Here is a 13,231-nt window from a genome sequence, read left to right as displayed (position 1 = left end):
ATGAGTAAGAAAAGGCAATAAATCTCTCTGCTAAAACTGCCTGTGTCTGTGAGAGATAAGAGGGCAGGAGAAAGGAGAAAGAAGAGCAATTTCTTTTAAATCCTCCTTTTAGTCCACTTACAGCACAGCACCTACAAAACACCTTGCAATGGTTAGGCAGACTCTCTGCCACGCTACATACCACCCTCATCAGAAATGCCTCAGTATCTCTTCACTTTTTCCTCTCCTTGCAATTCACTTTCTTAACTATACTAGTGAATTCTTCAGCTCAGGTGTTGTTCACAGCAATGTGCTAGTAGGGACCTCTACTCACTAGTGCAATACAAATTAACAACCTGAAGGGATAGTTAGCATGCTAGTATTCAGGTGGTTAGATGTGCATGTGAAAGCCTGCACGGGATTTTGCTTTGGCATTTCTACGGCTCACCTCAGTGGCTACCACAGCTCCAAAGTTCCCCATGGTGGGGAAAAGCTGCAAGGCCCACCATCCACCTGAGCCTCCACCAGACTCCACCGGGCCAGCCATTCAGGCCATCAGTCTTGCCCTGCATCAGAGGGGAGGGATTACTGGGAAAGATAGGTATTGTTTGACATTGCTGTTTCGCCTAAGAAAGGTATTCTGGTCGAGCCTACAAAGTCCAGCTCTGTTTCCTGAATTTTGAACACAAAACTCAGGAGGATAAATGATGGACATTTAAGCTGGGGTCTTTAAAAGATTCATAAGAGGGAATAAAAGTTGTTGCTTGTGCTTTGTTTGATAAAGCTTGAGAAATTTAAGACACATCTCAAGAGTTATGAGGAATGCATAGGGACAGGGATAGGTTCTATCTAGGTTTAAATCAAAATAAATAAATGAGACATAAAGAAATAATTATGAAAGCTGCAATTCAGTGCCAATACTGATAACAGACTCTAAATGCTTCAATACCTCTAATCCTCTTAATACCTCTCCAGAGCAAAATTTCCAAGCGCGTATTTCCCTGTGGTGATGAACTTTGTTTCCAACACAAGGCAAGACATAGATTTGGTATGCTGTGCAGATAGAGGACTTATATGGGTTTTGCAAAGGATAAAAGATAAGAAAGTTTGTCTTGTTTGAAAAAGGGCCAAATAACATATGCTGCACATTGTGAAGTGGTGGTTAGAAAAAGGGAGTTAACAACTAGCCCAGAGTGGTGTTGATCCCCCATCCCTGAAAACGTTCAAGGACAAGTTGGACAGGGCTCTGAGCAACCTGGTCTGGTTGAAGATGTCCCTGTTCACTGCAGGTGAATTGGGCAGGATGATCTCTAAATGTCCCTTCCCACCCAAAGCATTCAATGATTCTATGCGCGTCGCTTTCATCAAGGGGAGAGAATAATTCAGAGCAGAGGATGGCCGAGTCCTGCCTGCTGCTGTGAGGGACCAGCAGCAGAAATATGTCCACCCGACCAGCCTTCGCACTCGCGCTGCTTCCCAGTTTCCTCTTGGGAAAGAAGTCTAAGGGAAGGTTGGGAGACAATGAGAAATGTGTTCACAGATTCTCTGTTGTTCCCCAAATATATTTTCTTAGCTAATTTTCTCATTAGCATTTTGTCAAGGACAACTGAAGTATGCATCTGTGATTCTTCGTTAGCTTGACAAATTAATTTCTTTTATGGTCTTCCTGAAGGAAAAACTACCTTCTCAAGTCCAATATTCACTTTTGCAGTCAAGCTTTTTGTAGCAAAATTTTCTTGGTTTTTTTTCTTTGAAACTCTGCAACCAATAAGGTGAGCAGCAGGCACTGCTCTGCAACTTTAAAACCCTCCAAAAACTTTATTGAGTCTTTATGCCCCAAATCCAGATTGTATCTAATTATTCTCCTCCATCACACAATGTGTTCGAATCCTGTGTTTCTAGTAATCACCTCCAGAAGAAAGAAAATGCAGTATTTGTTCCCCAGGAAAGCTGTTACAGATGTGCGTTATGTAGTTTCCTTTTCACTTTTGTTAAATTAAAGCAATATTTTAAATATCCTGAATACGATTTTTGTTTGCCTCTTTTATTACAAGGCCTGAAGGAAAAGCAGGAGACGGTCTTATTTCCTTAGCAACAGAGTCAGGTGTGATTTATGCCGCTGTGCGTCCCTGCAGCTGTCTCCAAGCAACAAACCAAACTGCAATGCCAACTCTTGTACGCGCAATATATGGAGGAGGCTGAGGGAGAACTATGGAGCCCAAATACCTATCCCTAGTGTCAAACAGGAGGCAAGTCTGAACAAACATGGCATTATCATAGAAAAGGAATTCAATCAAATAATCTAAGCATCTCAGTTCAGCCTGCCAAATGCTCAGTCTGCAAAGAATAAACTATTTCAAATCAGTCAGAGCTGAGGAGACAGCTGTAGATGTGTGTTAATACTTCACCAAGGTTTTGCCTTAGCTGATGAAAGTGGTACCACTGAGTCTGCTGTCCCTGAGCTGGCTCAGCAGGAACTCTCATGGAAAACAGAGTAATTTCATAACAAAAAAATATTTTCAGTAATATTTCGCTGTTAAAGTAGTTGCCAAAATTTGCCAAACTTCATTTGCCATTTCAAAGCTGTTTCCTCTCTGAAGTAAAGACACTTGCATCTATGATTGCATCGTGTTGGCAAACACTGTGTTTCTAAATAACAACTGTAAAGCTAGAGAGGCTTGCCAAACGCAATCATAACAGATAGCACTATTTTCCTGAAGAAAATTACTGTTTTAGTTAAGGTGAAATGTGCTTCGGAAGATGAGGTTTTGCAAGAAAAGCTGCTGTTTATACATCAGTCTCCCCAAGCCAATGCTTTTTAGGTGTTTTTCAGGTGCAGAACTAACATCTGTGGGGTAAAAAAAAAAAAGCAAGCGAGCACTCCCTCGTGTCAACATTTCATCCCCAACCTTATTTTAGTCTTACTGGAAATCCATAAAACTTCTAAAATACCAGCATTTATTCTGTGTAGGAAGTGCCAGATCCTGTAACACTGAAATCAGGGAAGACCTGATGACTGGCGACATAGGTGTGTGAAGGTCTCCAGAGAGACACGTGGCTGGGGTCAGGATTTATCCCAGCCCAGCTATCCACAGTTAACAATATTTTCTGACTTTCTCAGGCGGGAATTCATTTACCACCATCCTTTAAGCCTTGAATTTGTCACTTCTTCAAGTACTGCCTAAGCAGCTCAACTCTGAAGCCAGCCTGCCTAAAATCAGCACGTTAGGCAATAGCCACCTTGCCTTGTACTTGCAAAAGTTTCCAGATCACTTGGCTTCTTCTCACTTGCGTAAGTTTGTGCTAAATGGTTCCTCCGCTTTTCTTTTTTTTATCTTTTCCTTGGGCCTCATCCTTCTGGAAAAGTAACAGCAGGGTCTTATTGTGGAGCATTTCCTGCTTATTAGGACATCTCCATTTACTTTGTATTTTTGTCCTGATCTAAAAAATTATCTTTCTGTGGACGTTCTCTAGGAGACCTCTCATTTAAAACTTTTCATGATAGTATATCAAAATTCTCATCAGCTGGCAGTTTTTTGTTAATTTAAGAAGGGCATAAAGCTGTAAGGCATAATGTTGAAATATTTTTTATAGAAATTTTTTCTCTGAGGTGGTAAACTCTTGCAGTGATAGAGGCCTGGATTTGTGCTAAGTATTGAGTCAAAAAAAATTTATTTTTGTTACCTGACTGCAGATATGCACTCCTGTTGACACTGCTTCTGTAGCTCAGGTCTCAGTGCAATTTAATTAATTAATTAAGTGTAAATTAATCAGTGCAAATTAATTAAATAAATAAATAAATAAATAAAATAAAATACATTTCTTCTTTGATATCTCATGCAGTACCAAAATTAGGCTTGTCATCCTATTCCCCTTTATTATGCAACATAATCAAATACAGAATTTTACATCAAACAGCAAATCCTCCAGAGGTTCAAGAAATGCTTGCTGGCTCTGTCACTAGAAAATAATTTTAAAAGTGTCTAATTTCTTTTATGAGTTAAAAAATATTTTTAATAATGCAAATAGTATCACCAGATTTATGGGATTTATTGTACGCGTGGTGCTAGCTCCAAGCTCAAATATCTTTTTCTCTAATTTGGGATGCAAATTCTGATTTAGGTTTACTGCATGCAGCTGTCTTCTGCTCTGTGCAAAGAGGCACACTGCTTCCCCCTGCGAAGTGGCACAAGTGCTGGAATCAAGAAGCTGATCCTCTTTAAAACGCAAGGAAAGGCTGCCTGCATGCTTCTCATCTGGGCAGCCAAAGGGTATTTAGGTCCTTCTAGTGAATTGAAAAACTCAGATGTCCCTCTTCTATATGTAAACACACAGATGCGAAGAAGGTTTTTCTGGTAAATGCTCTGCAAAAGGAGAACCAGACCTGTGGAAAATGGAAAGCCATTTCAGCTGTTTTAATGCTCACTTGCTTGTAATTTGTATATTTATTAGTGCATGTGTGTATATACTTTTAATATGAGGTTTGAAAGGATCACAGTGGAAATAAACCTCTATAATCTATGCTTCCCCTGGATTGCAGCTTTTATACTTGGAAGAGTAAAAAAATACAGTTCAAGGTACCCAAACTTTGATATTCCTTCCTTACAGGAGTGTTAAAGGATGAGTTAGAAGTGCCAAATGTTTTATTATTCATCAGCATTCTATCCTTTTTATTAGACGTTATGCCTCGTGCACTTGTTTGCTTCTGGCAAGCTCATTTTAAATGGCATGACTTTGTTTCAGTTTTTTATTTTAATTAAAGGCAGTACCATGCTATTTTTAGAGACAAGTTTTTGTCCTTATCTTTTACCTTTTAGCTTGTTCATAAATACCAATTTCTTCAGCATTGTAGTGAGGCTGCTCATGGTTTTTCAGTGTATGTTTAGTGCTGCACAGAGAAGCAGATAGACCATGGGATAATAAAAGACTGATTTCGACACTGCTTTCCATCAGTCCTAGTAAAACTAATTAAATTCAGAGGTGAAACAGGCTGTCAGTGGGTCTGCATGTTGCAGATGTCTTAGGCGAGTCAGAGGCAGTCTTCTCCGTCAATACTCTGCAATACCACCCCAGTTGGAGTAAATGTAGGAGTAGGAGTAAATGGATGCAAAATAGCAGTGACTGAATCCGTCATCTGAGAAGCCTGAGAAAACAAGGAGTATAAAGAAACCCAGACATAGCCATGGGGTCTGTATGGAAATTGTGGTGCATGGGGCTGGACGGCAGCACCTGGGCACTGGCCAGTAACTGCAGGTTGGCAGATGCTTGCTCCAGAAATGTGTGTTCTCCATATCCCTCCCTTCCTCCTCCTCAAGACTCCTGACACAAACCTAAGGTCCACCAGAGAGGAGAGGCCAAGAGAAGAGCACAGTCCTACATCCCCTCTCTTTGCTGTACCAAAAAAGGTCAGAAGGGATGATGGCAGGCAAATGCTTTCCCTCCCAGAGCAACTCAGTACAGCTCAGGAAAGAAAGTGTGAACAGGCTGCACTGCTGGACCCTTCGAGGCAGCTCATCATTGGACTCTTTTTGTTCTGAATGCTACACTTTTTTCTTTTCCATCCTTGCTTATTGGCATAGAAATGGAAAAGCATCTGTGAAATATCTATGCTTGACATTTCTAAGATGAGTTTCCAGCCTGGATACACGTCTTCCAGCAGCAGGTATGTACGTGTCTGGGGATTTGTTAATTTTATTCTTTACTCTTCTTCTTTGGATCCCACTGAACTGTGTTGCTGATTTGCAAATTTCTCTGAATGACATACATGTTCTTTCCTGAACATTTTTGTCTGGCCTATGTGACTTGAAAAAATGCCTAATGAAGTTGTCTTCTATGCCTGTACTCTGCATCATAAACACACACGTCAGCCCTAGAGGTACCATTTCCCAATTGACATACAAAACCCATCTGTGAGAAGTTCCTGCTTCTTTACTCACTATCTAGAAGAGTCATTTCTCACTCCCCCATGAAGCTTTAACCACTAAAGGATCACAATGGCTCCATCTAAAATTTCCCTAAACAGCAATAAAATATTATTAATCCCTGCCTTCTCTCTGGTCCCAGATCACTAACAGTCATCATAAACACAGCAAACTGGGCTATTTGTCTAAGCTTCAGCTCGTGCAGGAATAATTTTCTGTTTGATTCTTCACTCAGATCTGCAGACTTTCCATCAGCTACCTCTATTATTTTCAACTCACACAAGTCAGTAAAATTTTCATCTTCTAAAAGCAAATATTGTACCTTCCCATTTACATTAGCATTTAAAAAATAAATCAATAGAGTTTGTAACCGATAACCAGATTATCGTTGCTTTTAAGATTCTGGTATCTTTCCCATGAGATAATCACAGTAAAATACATCTATTTATTACAAGGAATGCTCACATTCAATCAGCCAGTTTTAAAAGAGACCATAAATGAGATTTAGGATTTTAAACAGCCTAGATTAGTTTCCTTCCTCTTAATTTCCAGCTGCTTGATTTTTATATGTTCTTCTTCCTTGAGAAAAGTTCTCAATAATAATTTAAGACTTTTTTCTTTTATATACAGACATGTGCACCCCTACTCATACTACGGAGTAAGAAACTTTTCATGCTTCTTTCACAGACACTAAAAGGAGGTGACCCACTTTGTTCCCTGCAAATCTCATCTGAAGATGTTCCTCTCTGCATTGTCCCTGTTTCCTCTCTACAACATTTACCCCCAGCCTTCACCTCAACACAAGCATTGATCTCTGCCTCAAAAGTCTGTTCTGCAATCCACTCAAAAGCAGAGGCAAAGAGCATCACTAAAATCATCATTTCCGATAGTGCCCCAGCACCGTTTGTCTCGCAGTGCTGGGTAGTTGTGTTTTCACAATACCAGAAAAATATCCTTTTCCCTCTGGGGTTGGAATTGAAAACTGTAAGATTTGCGATATCCCCCTGAGAAATACTGAGTGTTGTTATGCTTCAAGAGGATCATAATTACTGGGTTTACACTTTACTACTAAGAACTTGCACAAAAAAAACAAAATAATACAACAAATTACTGAACTATGAGAGGCAATGGAGGAAAAGCCAGCTGGGCTGTGACTGGGGGCTCGTGGGCAGCACTGCCCTTGTGGGGATCACAGGCACGACCCCTCACGGGTGGGAAAGCAATCCCGGAGGAGATGTGCTCCCTGGTTGGTAATTCAAAATTTTAAATCTTAGTTAAAAACCACCCTCTTCAGTAATTTGAAATGGTCACATTTAATGGTAAAATTCTCGTCATTGAGGCAAGCATTAGTAAGTGGGGAGGCGAGATCTCCAGCACCCACACCGTGGAGGATCTGTGCGGAGAAGGAGGGTCTCTGCAGAGTGGTGGCAGCCCCACGGCGTGTCTCGAGTGAAGGTGCAGAAGCTCGTGTGCTGGTGGAGAGCAGCAGCAGCCAGCTTTCCTAAGTGTTTATGCTGCTCAGACGGGGAAAAAGCAGCCAAAACCAAGCTTGAGTGCCATTACCAACACATAAGCAAATAAGCAGCAGGTGCTTGTGTGTACCTAGTTGTGATATTTATTGTATGCCAGCATAAAAACTTAAATAAGATGAAGCAACTATTACTTGTATTGCCAGATTCAAATCCGTTTAGCATCCTTATTCCAAACGGCTCCAGTACTGTGGGTGTTGCATTCCTGTTGTATTGGAAATCTGGACACAGAATGGAGGAAGGACACCGTTGCTTTCAGCAAGCTAAACCACATTTTATTTCATTATGTTTTTCAATTTGTGAACTTGTAAGTGCTGTCAGATGAAAAAAAATAGTCGCACAAAACCTTCTACTAATGCAACTGCAATGACAGCTTAAAAAGCTTAAATTTCAGTTGCTCACACATTAGCAAAACCTGATAGTGATGTTAATTTTCCGTTTTTCAGCTGATCCTGATTTTTTAAAAAAATTTAGGACTTCTGAAGTTACCATCTAAGGCAAGCATGGGGCTTGCAGTCAACACCAGGTTAGCAATGGCCTAACGCAAAGGGAGGTTTCAAGGAACAGAGGCATGTTACCATCTAACACCCAGACATTACCCACAGTCCCAGCCTTCACCCCAGTTTGGCACATGCCTTGAGTGAGCCAAGGGGGGCTCTCATCTTCATCCTGCCCACATCTGGGCATCCTTCAGAGCCTTCTGAAAAGAGACAACCTGCTTGAGCATACCCTTTCTCCTGGGCACTAGGCTGTGTGGCGAGCAGCCACCATCCTTCATCTTCCTCAGAGGGCTCAACCTTGGTGGGGCCACCGACCTTGTGGACTCACAGGGCATGCATGAGGCTGGGACATGAACGCCACAGCAGAGCGTTGAAGGCAGACAGATACCACAGCTAAAAACCAGACTGGGCTGTCAGAGAATCTGCTTATGGCTGCGATCCCCCAAGCAGCATGGCTGGCAGGCTGCAGCCTCCTGGGAGACCAACTGTGGTACTTCCAGCTACTACTCTGTTGTGTGTGAAGCCTAACTTTGCTGTCAACATTTTTTGTGAATATTTAGATACCATAGCAGCATGAAAAGATGGCAAAGGTGTGCTAATATATTTAAAAAGTTTTCCTGTAACACTTTAAAATAGTTTGTTCACTGAATGTTTCTGCTTGTCTTAAATCTAAGCAGATTTGCTGGGGATTTTTGTTATTAAAAAAGAGTTAAGTCTGAAGTGCATTATTTTTACTGCTTTGATACTACAACATTTTGTTGATTGAGAGACTCAAGTCATGGCCTTACACCTGTGATTATCTCCTGCCATGGCCATGGAAAGGCTGAGTCAGGGCATTCGCCATGCCACCAACACGTGGCCCCTGGCCTCCCGGTTCCTCGAGCTCCCTGACCGAGACAAGTGAACGGGGTCAGCGCACGATGCTGAACTCTGCCCCAGCATGGCACAGCGTTCAGTGCTAGCAAACAAAGCGAGTGCCGAATTCCTGCTTTCACCTGCTAACTTTGCTGGAAAGATGTGGTGCTTTAAATGGAGGAAGAAAGGAAAAAATATATGGTAGAAACTCTAGTAGGTTTTCTATCTTTTCCTTTCCTCCCCTACATTTTATTCTGTTTTCATGACAGCAGATATTACTATAGGCACCTAATCAAAATCAGGTCAATCCCATTACAGTGGGAGCAGTGCTTTAATGTCAAAAAAAGGCCAAAAAGCCACCCTTCTGGAAGCAGGAGATTTCCCTGGAGTGAGAGACAGCTTTAATGCCAGAGACCTCGTGACCCCAGAGTTAAGCTACTTGCATCCAACTCCACAGCTAGAGCAGGAGTGGTCAGAGCACACTCTCTGTTGGTAAAAATTTCTAGCTGTATGTGTTAAAGCAATACCAGTGCTGCTACCTGGGCCAAGTCAGCCCCTCTGGCGTTAAAACTCAGGCGAAGGCAAAGGCAATCATGCTGCTGGCTCATCCCCTGCGTCATTGGTCACGCACAATGTCAGAGCTACTTTTATATCCATACTTTCTCAGAACTAGTTTAGTCAGAGATGAAGGTTAAAGCTTCTTCAGTTTCGATACTGCTTGATTCTAGCTATTTTCCATCATTATAGACTTGGACCTGCAAGGGTTTCTAGTGCAGTCCTTAATCCAACACAGCCCATCGGGCTGCAGCATGTCCTGCTGTTGTGCTGCCACAAGCCCTGTGCTTGCTGTGCGGTGGGTTGAGAGATGCAGGTCTCTGATGTGGGGCATGCTAGTGAAAATGGATATGCACTCAAGCTCCATTAGCACCTTTCTTCCTGCAGCTTGCTTGTTTTTCCTGCTGTGCTGTCTTTCTGGCTGCTTAGCGGTGTTAGATGCACTTAACTGCTACTTAGCAAAGGCAAAGACGCACCCCACCATGTCAGCTTTGGTGTATCTAACATTTCTCAATGCTCAAATTATGCCAGACTGACTCAAAAGCCTGATCTAGACAGTATTTTCAGGATAAATTGGTGTAAAATACCATAACAACATCGCAGAAGAGGTCTTCATTCATGTTGTCGTGCATTTTAATCTTGTTCTCTTTTTATTTTTCTAAAGAAAAGTTGATTCATGTTATGAAGCTATAATTATATGTGAATTTTCAACTGCTATAGTTCTTTCAACTACTCTAGTTCTTTCAGCAGATTTCATAATTCTTGATAACACCAGGATGCATACAATGTCTTCACAAGATTAAATAAGACTGAATAACAGTGTTAAGCTACATAACCATTTAGGATTCAATAGCTGCTTGCATAAATGTAAACAGTATATGCCCTGCCTCTGAGAAACTTGCCATTTGTGGTATGTCAAAGCAACATTTAGATGGAAATTGGAAGTCAGCTAAATTACATGCAGCAGAGTTTAAAAGTAGTGTTCTTTGTTAAATTGCCTTGAATATGCTGGACACGAAAGAAAAAAAATAAGCTTATGAAATCATATTCTACATTAAAATCTTATTTATTAAGAAATACAATGTACTGAACAGATTGTGCCTGGTCACTATGTCCTTCAAGATTTTAGAACCAATAAATTTCACTTCCACAATTCATTTTTATTCATAAACTGGAAAACAAGCTTGCCTACTTTTTCTGTTCACAACTGGCTTTTCATTTTTGAGGGAAATAATCTTTAGTAGAACTATTTGAGGAAAATGGACTAATCTCTGCAGATGCAAAACAGGCTATTTCAATCAAAAGCTGGTTTATAATCTCAAGCAATGTTTTCTTCAGAGGCATAGTCAGTGTATAATATTTCAGGATTTTGACATGCTTTAAATTGTTGACAGCTAACACACACACGCAATTATTTTTCTTGTGCAGCAGAGATGTAAGCAGAGATGTAAGCATATAAGGTATGCCAAAGTAGACCATAGGTGAGCAAGAAATTCAAGAATGGGAGATGCCAACTTCCCTTGTCTATCTCTGAGTCTACAGGGGCAGCAAAAGGGGATAAAATGATGATAGTCCGTTTAGACCTTAACATTAAATGAGTTCAGCTTCAAAGTTAAACCACCAAAATGTTCTTCGTTTAAAGGTGTTCTTTTCTTTGCTGATGCTGATATGCTGGCTTCATGACAAAAAGACTGCTAGCTCTTACTTTAGTGAGTTTACAAGAAGCGTCTGTATTGATACTGTCCTTTCACAGCAGTGCAAATGCCCATAGTAGATAAAGGTGCAAAACTAGCTTCTTGGTTCCAGTTAGTACAAAACTTAACAGTACTTAGCCCAAAACATGGAGCTAGATAAAATGGCTGGTACAAGACAGCATGGTTTCTGCTTTACAGAAATGTAAGAACTGGAACCATAGAAAGAGGATGTTTCATGGTCTTAATGTGAGCCTGTTCTTTGCTCCCTGGGGCTGCCCACAGCTTCCTGCTGACCAGATGAAAGCAAGAAGTCAGCTCACCTCTCTTGTATTTCTCTCTGTCACCAGAATAAACTAATCCTGTCGTCACAGTGCCATAAGGCAATTTACAGCAGTATAAAAGATGTTGCCAGCTCAGGCTGTTGTCCATAAGACATTTTGATCATTAGAGCTGTTAGAAACAAAAGCTTCATTCCTGTACTCTTGACTTTGTCTAGACTTGGAGATTAGAGTCTAGACCATTTGGTAGGAGCTATAGCCAAATCCCTGAGATACCAAATACTCAATATCCCTTTGAAATTAGAGGTAGATTAGGTGCTTTGTCACGGCTATGGATCTTATCCAATCCCTAGCTTCCTTTAAAGATGTTGGCCTTGCCAGAACAACACTGAATAATACATTCCTCTGTGTGACCCACATACACAGACGTATATATGAGTGTGCTATCAGGTTATCTGTGTGGTGCTGTCAGGGAACTAGTCTCACTCTACTTCACCATTGGGAACAAGATACATACATTCCTTATACTGAACGTGCATTCAGGAGACCAGTGCACAAGCGACGGTTGCAATCCATTATAACGCTGTTCCTTTTTGCATGGTGTAAAGTTTCCCAGCATATGCTGGACCTTGTTCTCACCACCAAGGAGGGGCTGGTGGGGAATGTGCAGCTCAAGAGCAGCCTTGGCTGCAGTGACCATGAAATGGTGGAGTTCAGGTTCCTTAAGGCAGTGAGGAGGGCGCACAGCAAGCTCACTACCATGGACATCAGGAGAGCAGACTTTGGTCTCCTCAGGGATCTGCTTGGTAGAGTACCATGGGATAAAGCCCTGGAGGGACTTTAGGAGGGGCCCAGGAAAGCTGGCTGTTACTCAAGGATCACATCCTCCAAGCTCAGGAGTGATGCATGCCAGCAAATAGGAAATTGGGCAAAAACACCAGGAGGCCTGCGTGGATAAACGAGGAGCTCCTGGACAAAGTCAAACACAAAAAGAAAGCCTACGAGGCTGGAAGCAAGGATGGGCAACCTGGGAGGAAGACAGAGAGATCATCCAAGCAACCAGGGATCAGGTTAGGAAGGCTAAAGACCCGATAGAGTTAAATCTGGCCAGGGATGTCAAGGGGAACAGGTAAAGCGTCTATAGGTATGTGGGTGATAGAAGGAAGACTAGGGAAAATGTGGGCCCTTTCTGGAAGGAAATGGGAGACCTGGTTACCCAGGGTATGCAGAACACTGAGTTACTCAACAACTTCTTTGCCTCAGTCTTCATCAGCAAATGCTCCAGCGACACTGCTCAAGTGGCAGAAGGCAAAGGCAGGGACTGGGAGAATGAAGAACGACCCACTGTAGCAGAAGATCGGGTTCAAGATCATCTAAGGAACCTGAAGATGCACAAGTCCAGGAGACCTGATCAGATGCATCCGCGGGTACTGAGGAAAATAGCAGTTGAAGTTGCTAAGCTACTATCCATCATATTTGAGAAGCTGTGCCAGTCTGTCAAAGTTCCCATTGACTGGAAAAGGGGAAACGTAACTACCATTTTCAAAAAGGGTAAAAAGGAACACCTGGGGAACTACAGGCCAGTCAGTGTCCCCTCTGTGCCTGTCATGGAGCCGATCCTCCTGGAAACTACGCTAAGGCACATGCAAAAAAAAGGAGGCGGCTGGTGACAGCCAGCATGGCTTCACTAAGGGCAAATCATGCCTGAGACATTTGGTGGCCTTTCACAACAAGGTTAGTGCATTGATGAGTAAGAGAAGAGCGACTGACAACAGTCAACAAGGCCAAGTGCGAGGTCCTGCACAAGGGTTGGGGCAATCCCAAGCACAAATACAGGCTGGGTGGAGAATGGATTGAGAGCAGCCCTGAGGAGAAGGACTTAGAGAAGTTGGTTGACAAGAAGCTCAACATGACCCGGCA

Source organism: Opisthocomus hoazin, chromosome Z (genome assembly GCF_030867145.1).
Source record: "Opisthocomus hoazin isolate bOpiHoa1 chromosome Z, bOpiHoa1.hap1, whole genome shotgun sequence".
Taxonomy (NCBI): Eukaryota; Metazoa; Chordata; class Aves; order Opisthocomiformes; family Opisthocomidae; genus Opisthocomus; species Opisthocomus hoazin.
The sequence above is the reverse complement of the archived record's forward strand: the minus strand, read 5'-3'. Positions refer to the sequence as shown.